We start from the raw sequence: 14,716 nt of genomic DNA, 5'->3' as shown, positions 1-14,716 counted from the left end.
AGGAGTACCAAAAGATTGCACAAGTTCATAAAAATCAAGTTTTTGACTCAGTAACTGTAGAACTGTGCCAACATTAGCTTTTATAATGGCAAGGTTCTCATGAAAAGGGTAAGTTCTCCATCACTACAGGAATTGAATTTCAGGATAGGTTAGATGGGCTGTTTCCAAATCCCAATAATTGTCAATGGGAAGCATACTAAAAATACAATTTCTAAACAGCACCACTATAGAATCCTGGACACAAAGAGATGCAAGAGTGCTTCTCAGGGAACTGTCCCTTCATACATCACCCACATGAGATCAGCCTGGGCAGGGAGCCCCACGACCACATGACACCTCCGTGTTGGCCTGCAGTCCTGAACAGATCAACTAAATGGTTTTTAAGATACTTTTCCAAATGATGCTCTTCTATTTACAATCCCACCAGGGCCTCAAGGTTTCCACAGGTTCCCTTCCAGTGCAGGTGAATCCTTACCCAAGAGTAGATTAACTATCTCAGAATCCTACCCTGAGACATCTGAGATGATGGGATGTTCCCTGTGCAATAGCTTGCTACAGAACCCTTGAAATGTGGCTGGTGTCTGAGAAATAAAGTTTTAAAATGTTATTTAATTTCAATGTTAATTTAAACAGGCACATGTGGCTACTAGCTACCATATTGGCCAGGGCAGTTTCCTGTGGAAAAGGGCAATCCAGAAATAAGCCAGTTCTGGTCCCATGCCCCCCCATCACCATGCTCTCTTCAGCACATGGCCAGACTGAAGACCAGAGATCACCTCTGAAGGAAACGGAGCTCTGTGTCCCCTGAACCTAATGCAACAGGTACTAGGAACAAAGCACTGGAATAAAACTCTCACTCCTCAGGACTTTACCCTCTTCTGCCAGGAAAGCAATTAATACCAGCAGCGACACAGGCCTGCTGCCATGTCCCAGCTTCCTAGAGCAGGCCTGCCCCTTCTCAGGGATGACCTAGAATGCTGCTTAGTTGTCTCAGAATTATACTAGAACTTTTGGGTTATATTAAGGTATAGAAAGCCATGGGAAAGGAAATGACTCTCACCCCAAAAGAGGGGTGTGATGGAGAAAAGGAAGAAAAAAAAAAAAAGAGGAAAGCAAAGCAAAGAAAAAAAAACAAAATAAAAGAAGAAAGTCAGGGGGCCACAGAGATGGCTCAGTGGAATTAGCGCTTCCCTGGCAAGCGCAAGGGCCTGAGTTCAATCCCCGGTTCCGCAAAAAAAAAAAAAGTCAATTGTACTCTTCAGATTTCAAAAGTTTTCATCTGGAAAATTTATCATCTGTACATTTCCAAATACAACTGGATTTTTGCCCAGCTCCAACACAAAGGCCAAAATCAAACCAACCAGGACTCTGCATGAACGTGTGGTCTTCCAGACCTGATTTCTGCCTCCAACACATGCTTTGGGTCCTTTTGCCTAGTGCTGCCCAGACACAGACTGAAGCCACCAACCAAGTGGTTGCTTAGTGTCTTCTGGGACACTAAGCAAACATGGACCAGAGTGGCAACAGAGACACCAGGTGGGCACCAGGAGCCATTTGGGCTATTTAAACAGCTCCTAGGAGCAAGGGAGAAGTAGCCAGCAGCTTCGCAGGCACACAGACCTCTCTTGGCCACCCAGCGACCATGGATGAGGCACCTTCTCAAGGTTCTCCCAAGTCTGACCTCAGCTCCTCCCCTCAGGAGCCACAGCAGCCTGCAGAGAGAGACCCAGTCTCAGAATAGGAAGACTGAAAGGTACACACAAAGAAAAAAGGCAAAACAAATATTACACATAAGGGGTACTGTGAGGGCAGGGACAATAACCACATTAAAACGAAGTCATTTTTCTAAAGTTACTGGAAACTTTTTTTTCTTCTATCTTACTCTATAAAAAGAAAAAAGAAGGGAAAAAAATGTTGCAACTTCCTTTGTCACAGCACATGCTCAGGAAAAGACAGACCCAACCCATTGCTTCACTTTCCCTACTCGCTGGTGTTAACCTATACCTCCTTCCCAAGCCAGAGCCCTGGCCTCAAGTCACCCAGCTCCAGAGATGCTGGAGGCTACAGGGCCACAGAACCCCTGGGCTTTCCATGAGCCTCCCCCGCCCCTCCACAGGAGGGCTAAGCACAGGAGGGGCTCCATACTTTGATTTTACAGGGGTCTTTTTGTTTGTTTTTGTTGTTGTTGAACTGGTTTTTTTAGGGGAGGTTTATTTTTTGGTTTTGATGTCAAGGACCAGGGTTTCCAGCTTGCTAGGCAAGTGTTCTTCCACTGAGCCAAATCCCCAGCCCCCATACTTTGATGATTTTTTTTAAAAAATGTATTTGGTACAGGGTCTCACTACACAGCTTGGATTCGTAGTGATCCTTCTATTTTCAGCCTCCCCAATGCTGGGATTATAGGCATGCACCACCATGCTAAGACTCAGTGGCTGGCTCAGTATGCTGGGAGGTATGGGTCGGGGCCAGGGCAGCATGTGTTGCCAGGGTTCAAACCCTGGTCTCAGTGCTTGCCTAAGCAGATGCTTAGTCATATTTTGAAATAAGAGGGATCCTGTAAAAGCCCAAAGAAAAATAAAAACTTCTGCCACAGCCTGAGCTCAGTCAGTTATTCCCAGGTGCCTGCTTGTTAATTCCTCTCCCCTCTCTTTAGGATGGTCTATTAACATCCAATTCCAAGCCCTTCTCATTACCAGAACAATACCTGGGGAGACACCATCTGTCCTTCCTCAGCCTAATACCCAGGAAGTCCCTCCTACTTCTCAGAAACCAGGCTACAGACCACACTTTTATCTGGACCCTCCTGGGATGTGTCTCCGGTGTCTCTGTCCCCACCCAGTCACACCAGGCAAAGTGATCCCACCCTCTCCTTCACCATCTTGGAAAGCCCACCATGTACCTCTGCTTCCTTGAGCTTTGCCACTCACCTATCATCCACTCTACCCTTTCTTCAGACCACAGTATGTCTGACCCATGAGGTTCAAATGGCAAAGTTTCTGAGAAGGTACCATTCCAAGTCTGGAAGGCAAACTTCTTTCATGCACATTATACTCAGAGGTGATCACTCTTCCTCTGAACTCTATAGTCCCAAAGGCAGGGCTTACTTTTTATTAGTGTAGTAATTTGTACAAAACAAGCAATCCATCAAATTAATATTTGATAAAACATAAATTGATGGGTCATAGGGCCAGGGAGATAGCTCAGTAGAATAAGTGCTTGCCTGGCAAGTGCAGGGTCCTGAGTTCAATCCCCAGTACCACAAAAAATAAATAAAATAAATTGTTGGATCACATACCATATTCTAACGGGGATACGTTAGAATCCTAGAAAAGCAGTACTGTGAGTTATAAAGAGCCCATGCTTTAGAGTTAGGTACTCTCACCCATAGCCTCTGACCTTTGCATTTGCCATTTCTTCTGCCTGGTATCCCTCAATAGTTACCTCCTCAGTGAAGCTTTCCCCAGTCTGCCAACTACAACTATGATGCCAGGAACACTCTCCTAGCATTCCAGAGCTCCCCTCCTATTCTAATTTCTCCTTTGTACCTACCACCATAGACAAGCTGTGCCACTGAATGATTACAGTCTGTTTTCCCTTGCTAATTCCAAGTGCCATGCAGACAGGATTGTGCTTTTTGTCTTTTACATTGATGCTAAAATAATGTTTAGTGCTCAGATATTCAATAATTGCTTGCCAATGAGTTGTTCTGAACATGTTTGAATATATTTCCTCTCTGTAAAAAGGTGAATTTACTTTCCATTATTTGCAGCATTATTTCAAGAACTAAAAAGGATATTAGGTAAAACATCTAATAGAATGTCTGATACAGTACTTGGTAAAGACCATTAACTGGCCCAAGAACCTTCACAGTTGGGATCTGAAAATATCAAAGTCGATCTGTGGTTCTGATCTACCCTTAGGGAAGCCTAAAAGTCACTTTTTGAACTGCTAATTAATTTTGAGTAGTAAGTTATTTTGGCTCTCAGGAAGCTAGAAAGCACCCTAAGGCAAACCCTGCTTAGAAAGGCAGGGTCCAGCATAAACTGCCGACACAACCAACCCTCACTATTCTCAATCCCTCTCATCTCAGATAGCAAGCATATTAAGGGAGTCTGAACCCAGGAGATGGCCCTGACTACTGTTCCCTTCTGGGCTCGTCCTACCATCTGGACTTTCTATTGACCAGCTATTGACCAGCCAACAAGAAGACAAAAGGAGGCAGGCATGGAGGAATAAACATTTATAGACGTTGGGTGAATGAATAAAAATACTGTCTTTCAAGAGAAGGGTGAAATAACGCTGGCCTGCAGAAACTGAGAGAATGGTTCCCTTCCCCAGGACCCAGACTGAACACTTCCTTCCCAAAGGCAGATCATCTTCCCGGCAGCAGGGCTGCAGCGAGTGATGAACACAGGCAGTCAGGGCAGAGGTCCTGCAAGGCAACTCTGATCCCTGTGATTACAGGCAAGGGAGATGAGTAAGGTTCAGAAAGCTCTTGGATATGCTCAGGAAGGCACAGCAGGGAGGACCGCCAGGTCCCTCAAGTTCTCCTTCCCGCACAAGCCTGGTGCACATGGAGATAAGTGGCCTGGAAGAGTTCCAGGTTTCGCGACCTGGTGCTCAATGCCAGTCAGTCTTTTTTGGTTTGGTTTTTTTGTTTTTGGGGGGTTTTTTTGCAGTACCGAGGATTGAACTCAGGACCTTGCACTTGCCAGGCAAGCACTTATTCTACTGAGCTATCTCCCTGGCCCTTATGCTGGTTGGTCTTGCCACACACAAGACCAGCTACTAGGTGACCCTGGAATGTATCTGTGTGCCCCTGTTATGTGGCTGAAGCTAACAGTATCTGCCAACAATTGTGGTAAAGTTGGCATATTCAACCTGTCACTCCTCAGTTAATGTTCTCCAAGGGCCAAAAGGGTCATCTCCACAACAGAACAGGAAAGGGAGAGGCTCTGGGATGGTTTGGGGGCGGGGGGGAGTGGTAAGCATCAGCTCTTGCTATTCTCTCGTGAGAATAAGAATGAAAACTCCATTCACAGAAACACATGGTACCTCTGCCTGTCAGTAGCAGCAAATGAGCAAATGGCAGAGGAAAGAAGTGCCCAGAAAGCTGTTCTGGGAGCAGCTTCCAGCAGACAGAAGAAAAGAAACAGGCAGACAGGATCTTTACAAGCTCCTGGCTCAGGCTCAGTGCAGCCACCCCAGCACTGCTATGCCCTCAACCCTCACTGTTTCTCAGAGGAGGGCATCTGATCACTACATGGAAATAAAAAGACAAGGGGAAAGAAAAAATGAACAAGAAGTGAGTTTTCAAGGAACTTACTATCAAATATCAAATCCAGTATCTAAAGGAACATCTTGCACAGAAGTGAATTTAAAACACCATCACAGACAGGAATGTCACAGCAGTTTGATGGGGAGCAATGGAAGCTCACCACCCTGCCAAGCCGTGCTGGAGTCTGAACTTCAGAGTCTCTAAGCACAGGCTTAATAACTGCACTAGAGCTACACCAAGTCCCAAGACTCACTTCTGCAGTAGCAGGTAGACAGACAGAGACAGGGTGACACAGGAAGGGCCAAAAGCAATGTACAGCAAGCTGCAAAGGTTTGGGGTGGGAGGCAGAGTCCCACTAAGGAAACAACATATAAATCAAACTGTGGGATGGAGGGAGACTAGAGCAAGATCTGGGAAAGATTTAGAGATCTCCTGAATTTAGGAGATGAAAGAAACCACTGAAAGGCTTAAGCAGGGAAGCTATGTGATCAGAGATGAGCTCTGGACAAACTAATCCCCACTGCATGCCAAGGAGTGGAGGGGCAACACTTTCATTCCAGGGCTGAGGGCCGTCCCTCAGTGTCAGCTGTGCTTTCTACCCTCCCAAAGCCTCGACACTGCTCCTCTCTCTCTCTTCATTCTCTGATCACACCTCAAACTCAATTTTATTTTCTTTTAAAGAATCTAAGCTAAGGTAATCAGATCAAGTCTATAAAGTCAGGTAGTGAGCACAGGAGAAGGACACATTATCACTGAGATAAGCGACAGCTCTGCCGAACAGGACATGATGCCTGTGGGCCTGGCGGTCACAGAGAACACTACCACTCAGCATTTCTGCAATGTGAGCATTAAAAGAACAGGTCACCACACAGCTCATGTGGTCCCTGTGGCCTCTGAAAGGCATAAGACAACTTCTCACTAGTCTCTCCAGCACAGCTCCAGGGCACATATCCTCAACCAGAGTCTCCCTGCATTCCTGGGATGCTCTGAGTTGTACACACAGCCACCCTCTGACACCCTCCACCCGCTACCGGACCCTCTGAGTTCTGCCAAAGACAAGAGTGGCAACCAATGTGCAGACTCACAGCTCCCGTGAAGTCTGTGCTTTAGAATCCCATTGCCCTTCTCCTCAGAATTACAGAAGTCAGGCAAGGTCGCAAGGACAGAGGAAGAAGAAAAATGAAGAATTCTGCCAAGGACAGGGGCTCCTTCTGTCAGAGTTAAAAATAAACTCTTAGCTACTACACCCAGCTCCTCCCCTCCACAGGCCAATAGGCCTTGGCAGAAGAATCTCCTCCTGCATAGGAAATGAGGCCCTCAGGGACAGAAGGGAAAGGACATGTGGAGAGACATGATTTGGTTACCTACCTCCATTGAATGAGGGCTCCCCACCTCCTAACTCTTGGCTCCTATCCACTCTCCCCAGACTCCCTTTCCCCCAAATGGAACTTAATCCCAGAAAACACACAGAGAATCCTCCTGTGCCATGATTAGGACCAACACTTGTCCAGAGACTGGAACAATGACAAAGATGAGAATGCCAACATGAAACTAGAGGAAGCACTCTGTCCTGCATCTTGCAGCTAAGCAGATGCTCCAACTACCTGTTTTTTTCATCTGGCTCCCCAGGTTTCCAGAATCCTCAGGCAAGAGAGAGAGAGGTCACACAGTGCACAGAGATCACCAGCACCTCTGCCTCTTCAGTCTGAGGGAAAAAAAGAAATTCACATTCTCCATGACATTCTACAGGTGGCTGAGCTGGGAGGGCCAGAGGGGCTAGGGCCAGACTCAGGAAGGAGGCCCCAAAGCCAGGGTGCAGTTATTCTTGGACGCCAACAAGATGAGGTCATGCTTGAGAATGCAGTAACCTGAAGCTCAGCACTAAAGTGGAGAGCTCACTTAGCTTCAGGACAGGAGTGCACTGTGAACAGGGAGTAGGCTCCCTCCTCGAGCATCAGGGTGAGGAGACTGTCCCAAGCCGGTTCTCCCACTCACCTCCATATGGCCTCTGACAGGGAGGCCTGCTTGGAGATGGAGCTTGAAGATGTCAGATCTAAAGGCCTAGTCAACTCTGGAGAACCTGTTCACCTTCCTCTATTCAATCCTTTCCCTACTGAGACATAAGCAAGGCAGCATCACAGAGCTTCTGTCCATGTGAATACAGGCAACTGAAGAAGCACCAACCACAGCTCATTTTCCTGCACACAGCACAACAAATTAGCTCCAAAATGCCCTCCAAGCTGGGGGGCAGGGAGCATGGCAAAGAAGGAGGGTGTAGGTGAAAAGTGACACAAACAGTTCAGCAGTGTGGCAGGAAGGCCTGGGACAGATATCAGGGCCTGGCTGTGAGAGGAAGACTGCAGCAGTGGCAGGTTTATTTTTAGCCATTGGGACAGAAGGGCTGAGTAAGAGTCGTGATCCCCAGACATGAGGCCAGGTAGCAAATGGAAAACATGGGCTGGAAGCCTCCTAATGACATAAATGATTAAAATGGCAGCGAAGTGGTCAACTCTATCTCCAGAAAAACGGATGATCCAAGTACAGGTATTGACACAGATGGTTCTATGAGTCTCCCTTCAGCTCCCTCTCCTTACTGGGACTGGTCAGATTTTATTTTTGCTTCAGGATCAAAAGAAGAACAGTCATGGAAAAAAGCCAGAGGGAGTGATGTCATCCACAGCTCCCCATCCCATCATCTTCTCAGGGACAGGACCAGCTTCAATAGGAGCCACCAACCTTCCACCTGTGGCACCACTTTCCACCTCTCAAATGAGTCCCACATAGGCACTGACCAAGCAGTACCTAGATGTATCCCTCAAGAACAAGATGCCCTTTCACATAACCCCTTTGGAAAGCTTGGGTTCTCCGTACAATGAATACACAGCTTGGCTAATCCTCGAAGGGAATATCACATACAAAAAGGGACTGACTTGACCTTGAGGTCTTGTTCTAGGCCCTACCATCAGCCACTGGCACAAAGAGGTGTTTAATGGAACAGGGAATAAATTCCCCTGTTGAACTCTACAATGCCAGAGGCCAAGCCCAACTTCATACCTCTTTCCTGTATGCCTCCCTTCCTCCTCCAATGAAATCGGACAACCTGGTACACAGGACGCCACAACCCAAACCTCCAGGGCTCAAGACCACTGCTTCTGCCTTGTGTGGACAGGAAAAGACAGAACAGGCAGCTCCAGGAGTCCTCTCTTCCTCTTGCTTCCCAGACTCAGGATTTCTTGTCTTACCCAGCATTCTTTGGGGGCTGAGTGGACTTGGACACAAATGCGAATTTCCTCATTGTTTCTGGGAAGCAGTCCCCAGCTGTCAGGTCTGGCAGCCCCTTATTTGTAGCTGTGTCTGGGGGTGATATGAAAGAAGGCACTCCAGTGAGTGAACCAGACACACACCAAGGCAGAGCTCACACACTAATCGAGTTGTGCAGCCAATCGCAATGGCCTTCAAATATACCTGCATTATAATGAGAAGGGAGTCTGGAGTGGGAAATAAAGAAATTCTCATCCCTATCACACACCACCACATTGATTCTTGTGATTTCAATGGGAAAGGCACACATCCACTGATTTGCAAACCCATCCTCTGCCTGTGGCTAGATGGAACATTTTCCAAGTCCTCATTCAACAGAAGGTCAGCTGGTCAGTGATGATTATCGATTCAATGGACACAAGCCACCCTACTAATGGGGCGACCACATGAGCCCAGATACTGCTATTGGTCAGACTTGGGAAAAGTCTGCCCCCACTGCCAGCACCCAGGAGGTGCTGGATCCCAACCCTCTGATGTGGGCATTGCAGCCCAGAAAGCTTACTGACCTACTCAATGTCACACAATTTGATAGGACACAAAGGGTAGAACCATTTTTGAATTTTGCTATTGGTTTTTGTTTTTGTTTTGCATTTTATTTCATTTTCTTATCTAGCACATAACTGCTAGAGCAGACTCTTTCTACTTAGTTATATCTACACTTATACAGAAATACATTTATGTATCTACATTTTAAAATACTAACAATAACATCAGTTTCTTCTTAAGGATCAGAAAAGGCCCCACAATGTGAGTTATACACCTTGTGTACATTAAGCTGTCCAGTGGCATAGCCCCCTCTCCTCATTGTAACCCATCTGAAGGTAACCTATGTGGAAAGATCCTAGCTGATATGGTAGTGGAGCTTGGCTTTGGGCTGCCAAGTCCACAATCCCAATACTACCACCCTCTAACAACCAAAAACCCAAGGAACCCAGACAAGAGAAGGTATCTGGGAACTAGGTGCTAAGACATGGCTCAGAGGCCAACACCAAGTAAAACGCTAAGCCTTTTTACTTTTTACACTGGCCTAGCCTCTTCCTCTGTGAGAAGGAAGGAGGCAAGAAAGGCAGGCACTATTGGCTCTAGACTGCTGCAAGGTCTGGCTCCATTTACTCCTGAGCCTTAAACCATTAACAAAAGAAGCTACATCCCCAGCAAAGAATTCTGCCCTGCCCACCAGCCTCCCACCAAGATACAGCCACCTGGAAAAGTGCAGTACAGAGAAGAGGGGGGAAAAGCCCCTCACAGAGACTGTAGAAGGGCCTGAGCAGATCACAGAAAGGCAGGAAAGAACAGCTCTTATGCCATAGGTCTTGTGCCATCAGAGATTCCTAGCTCAGAAAATGACAGGGCTGCTCAGGAATCAGGAATGACAGAGGCTAGCACAGATACTGTGCTCTTTCCCATACTGTCAGGCAGTCCCCCGAGCACAACTCGTTCATATCCCTTAGGATTCCTCAGGTCCAGGATTCAGCCAGGGGCTGAGTTTGTTTCCAGTCTTCCTGAGGCTTGGCTACTCCCCGAAGCCTTCCTCTCAATCCCTGGCACCTGCTTCTTAAAGAAAAGGGTAACAACATATCTTATCCCTCAGGGTCCTAAGCAATCAAAACATCTTCTCCAAAGTAGATACCAATACTTTCATCCTCCAAAAAAAGCCCAGTGTTTCCCAGACCTCACCAATATGTGTCCCTGAGGTCCTGAGAGGACTTTTCTTTCCCCTCCCATCAGCCAGATTCCAGATTAGTTTCAAAGCCCGAATTCAGAAGTGAAAAGGGGCCATGAGCCAATCCAATTGTGATAATGCCTCAGTGATGGCAGGAGCCTTGCTGCATTTGACGAGTCAGGGCCAAGCTAGCACAGGCATACAATCACTCACAACTAGGACAGGGTCTCTGAAAGGAGAAACCAGATCCTTCCCTCAAAATTCCAAAACAAAAAACAGAAACTGGATCCTTCCCTCTACAATCCATCAACTCCACTTCAGCTACTCCTAACATTTCTTTGTAACTAACATCTGAGTCCCTCACATATTTTAAAACTTGTTCATTTCTGAACCCCACCGCCTGCCTTGCCTGCCTGTTCTTTCCCTCTGCTCTCTATGTCCAACTTCATTCACCACAGCCTGCCTCCACAGAGCTCTATCTAGCAGCCACAACACAGCGGCTGCTCGACCCAGGAAATGTGGCCAGCAAGTGAATCCATAAATTAAGTTTCATTCCTTCACATTTATTAATTCTAATTGAACAGCCACACACACCTAGGTAACGGCAACTATGTTTGACCAACCAGCCTTGCCTACATTTGTTTATTTGTCTTTTTCAGAAAGATTCCTTGACCTCCAAAATTTTATAGGTCACTTTTTACAGCCAAAAAAAAAAAAAAATACAGCAAGTGCTCACTAAACTATTAACTACCCAGAATCACAACAGACATACAAGAGGCTGGCTTGGACGGTGAAACTTCATCATGTTGTCATTCCACCCAGCAAACCTCAACCTGAGACACTGCCACTCACCCAGCTACACTACCTGGCTTCAATCCCATGGGTGCACAAGATGAGCAGTGTGGACCAAGATGCTGCCTGGAGTGGGGGAAGGATGTGAGGACTCTTTCCCTCTAACAGGGTCCAGACCAACCAAGACAGGATCTAATCATCTTCCCTTCATGACGCCAAAGGAAGCCACATAACAGAGATACATGCGTGACCTGAAGAAGGAGGCCTGGTGGAAAAAGAAGAAACCTCCAGACTAAAAAGTGGAAAGATAAACAGAGATAAGTTATGACAACATTCCATATTTTGTAAAGCAGTAACATGCTTCAACTAATCAGTGTTGCGTAGCAGAGCAGGACAGCTGTACAGACTTTAATTAAATTTGTTCAGCTAATACCTGAAAGTTACCATGATACAGTGAGGCACGAAGGAGCTAAGAAACCCCATGAGAAATACAACCAATTAATAGATAAAAGGGTTGAGACTAGCAGTCTGGGCCAAAGTAATAATAGAAATGTCATATTCTTCTACAAATAATATTTATATCAAACACTCCCTAAGAAAAGGAGAAGGGAGGAAATAAGCTTGGTATGCTGATCTAAACCTCATGGTGCTTTGGGGATTATATTAGAAGGTGACAGATACCTACCTAGTAGTGCCCAGGGGCCAACAGGCAAAGAGCCTGTGACCAGAGGAGCGCCCCAATTCAAGGCTCTCTGGGGCAGCAGCCAGCCTCTGCCTGTCAACATCACTGCCGTTAGGAAATAGGCAGAAAGGAGGAGTCAGGCAATCTGGACTGTAATCCTGCCTCTGCCAAGTGAATAGCTATTTTACCTAGAGCAAGACACTCCTTCACTCCAGACCACAACTTTCTCATCTGCAAAATGAGGGCGCTGGATGAGATGACCACTGAAGTCTCTTTCAGCTCTGCCTGGAAGTTCTGAGCATGACTCAGAACTCCGCAGGAGAGATGAAATGAGGTCACAGCACTCACCCAAAGCATTTCTACACCAGCTCTCCAAGAGGGTAAAGTAAGTTGGGACCATCTGTAAAACACTGATTTCATTTCACAGGACAAACAGGTCATAAAGCCACATAAAGGGAGCAGGGCACTTGGCAGCTACCACTTCCAATAAACTCTCACAACGTGAAAAAAAACCAAACTTCCTGTCCCCCAGGAACAGCTCAGCACGGAGGAGGGGTCACCTCACCTTTGCTCAGGCATCTTCCCAATGGGATCACGGATCCTGCCTGCCTGCCTGACCACAACTTCTTCCCTTGCTTTATAATCAAAAGGCTCCTACTTTTGAAAATCATTTCACTACTCAGAGTCTAAAGTTAATCAAAATTCAAGATCAGGAAAGCTCTCTGGTGCGTGTCTCTGAACAGGATTCTTCCAACAAGATTCCCACAAAGCTATAATTATGTCTTAGCCAATATTTGGATACGAAAGTGCTGTTGACACTGCTGTCCGTCACCAAATGCCTTGTCCCTCCTTTCTTCCTCTATTATTAAGTTTTAACACAAAGATGTGTGGGAAATCTACAATTTGACAATTGAGTCAACTTCTCAGCTGGGAACAAGCTGCCTGTCAAAACAGTCTTCACCCACTTCAGTCTTCACCCACTTCTAACCAGGAAAGGACAGGCTAAGTGCTATTCAATATACTGCTGGGTTCTTCCTGTCAAAACTATTCAAAGGAGAAAAATACCCAAATTTCGGTCCTATTAATTATGACAGAAATTTGAACTGCCACGCAAAAGTAGCCTAGAGTATGGTGTTCGCGCATCTGTGTGTGCACGTGGGTACATTAAACACAACAAGGAGACACTGAGCACTTTCCTTCTGAAGTCTTTACTCTCCCAACTATCCAAGAGAAAGAACTGCCAGTATCTGCACTGCTGACAGGCAAAGGCAGATGGCATCTCAGAAGAGACAGAAAACACTCCTGGAAAGCACACAGGTCACTTCCTCAAGGGTAGAGTAACTGTGAGCAAACTATCCCCAAGGTCAGAGCCAGTCAACAGGAAACCTCCTCCTCTGCCGCCCCTCATCTTGGAACAGGAGGTCAAAAGCATAAACCCACAGTGTTCAAGGCACTGGTAAACTCCAACAGTCAACTAGGCAACAATGGAGGTGGCCATGGCTGGGTCTATAGAAAAGAAATGAAAGAAATCTAACAGCACTGAGAATAAAAGCAGAATAAAAGTAATTTCAGTTCTTGTAATTCAGCAACTGGACACATGTCCTCTCAAAAGTACCAAGTTTTGGGAGCCAGGGAGAAGGCTCAGGGGAATAATCGCTTCCCTGGCAAGCGCAAGGGCCTGAGTTCATCAATCTCTTGTTCCGCAAAAAAAAAAAAAAAAAAGAAAGAAAAAAGTACCAAGTTTTTGTAACATCTAATTGTATACGCTAATAGTCCACCCATAAATCACACAGCTCAGTTTAGTATCTGACAACTAAAATCCAGCCAGCTTTGCAGACTGCAGGGGAAGAGAAAAAAATATTAGCACAGGAAGTATTTCTCTCCTCCAATCATTAAGGCACCCTAGGGAAAACAAACTTGCCCTGTCACCTTTAGAGATGTGGTTTGACCTGAAACCCTTCTAGGAAGAAAACCTTTCCGGTGATCCTGAACAACCTGTTCAGACTTCACCTGGGTCCCATTCCATAAGAGCACCCTTCCGAGTCTACTGCGTTCAACTTCTTAAGTGGTGTGGTCATTTCAATCATCATACTCCCTCCTGACACACCCACTCAAGAAAGAGGAAAAAGCTGCGTTTCCCCACGTCAATAACAGTGCTGCTCCTGCTGTCCATCAGCCGCCCGCGTCCAGGATCAAAGTGGCTGTTCCCGGTTGGTAGAGACCTGGCCTGCAGCGATCAATAAAGCCACAGACCGGAGAGCGCGCACGGGGCCTTCTGGCAGCCCATCTGGAGGCCGGCGGGCGCGGGCAGGGAGGCCCTGCGCGAATCACAACAATCCTCCCCCGCGCGGCCGGGGGGCGGCGGCCCGCGGAATCTCCAGCCTCGCGCCTCCCCGGCCGGCGCGGCCGCCCTCGCGAGGCCCAGGGAAGTGAAATCACACATTCCGGCTCCCAAATAAGGAGCGAGGTGAAATAAACCTCGGAGCTCCGACTTCTCCAAACCGACCGACCGACCCGCTCAATGAGTAATGGGCCTTTTGTGCCCGCAGAAAGGAAGAAAGGAGGGCGGAGAGGATGGAGAGCGTTTCCCCGGGAGCGCTCGGGCGCCAAGATGGCAGAGCCCTCCGCGCGCCCTCCGGTCCCGGCCACCGAGTCCCGCGCAGCCCTGGGCGCCGGAAACTCTGGCCGGCCCAACCTCCCGCCTGCCGCCGCCGCCGCCGGCCCGGCCCGCCCCTTCCCGGGCCCCACACCTACTTTCAGGGCGAATTTCTCCTGCGTCCTCTTGTTGAAGATCTGCAAAACTTTGCCGTTGATGCCCAGCCCCAGGACCTGGCTGGTGACCTTGTAGTCGTCGATGATGGCGTTCTTCTTGATCTGCAGGCTCGACTTGACGTGGAACTGCGGGAACTGCTGCTGTGGCGGCGGCGGCGGCGGAGGCTGGGCCGGGGGGTGCGGCGCGGCCGGGACGGGGGGCTGCGGC

At 47.5% G+C, this 14,716-nt stretch overlaps 1 protein-coding gene across 1 annotated transcript in view; it reads right to left on the bottom strand.

The window, feature by feature from the left end:
* Mapkapk2 (mitogen-activated protein kinase-activated protein kinase 2) overlaps positions 1-14,710 on the bottom strand; it is a 46,288-nt gene extending 31,578 nt beyond the window's left edge. The window contains exon 1 of the mRNA XM_004641146.3: positions 14,491-14,710. The gene's annotated coding sequence lies outside the window, so the exon portion shown is untranslated. The remainder of the gene's footprint in view (positions 1-14,490) is intronic.
* Positions 14,711-14,716: the final 6 nt, after the last annotated feature.

This window comes from Octodon degus, unplaced genomic scaffold (genome assembly GCF_000260255.1).
Source record: "Octodon degus isolate 3935 unplaced genomic scaffold, OctDeg1.0 scaffold00131, whole genome shotgun sequence".
NCBI lineage: Eukaryota > Metazoa > Chordata > Mammalia > Rodentia > Octodontidae > Octodon > Octodon degus.
The sequence above is the reverse complement of the archived record's forward strand: the minus strand, read 5'-3'. Positions and strand labels throughout refer to the sequence as shown.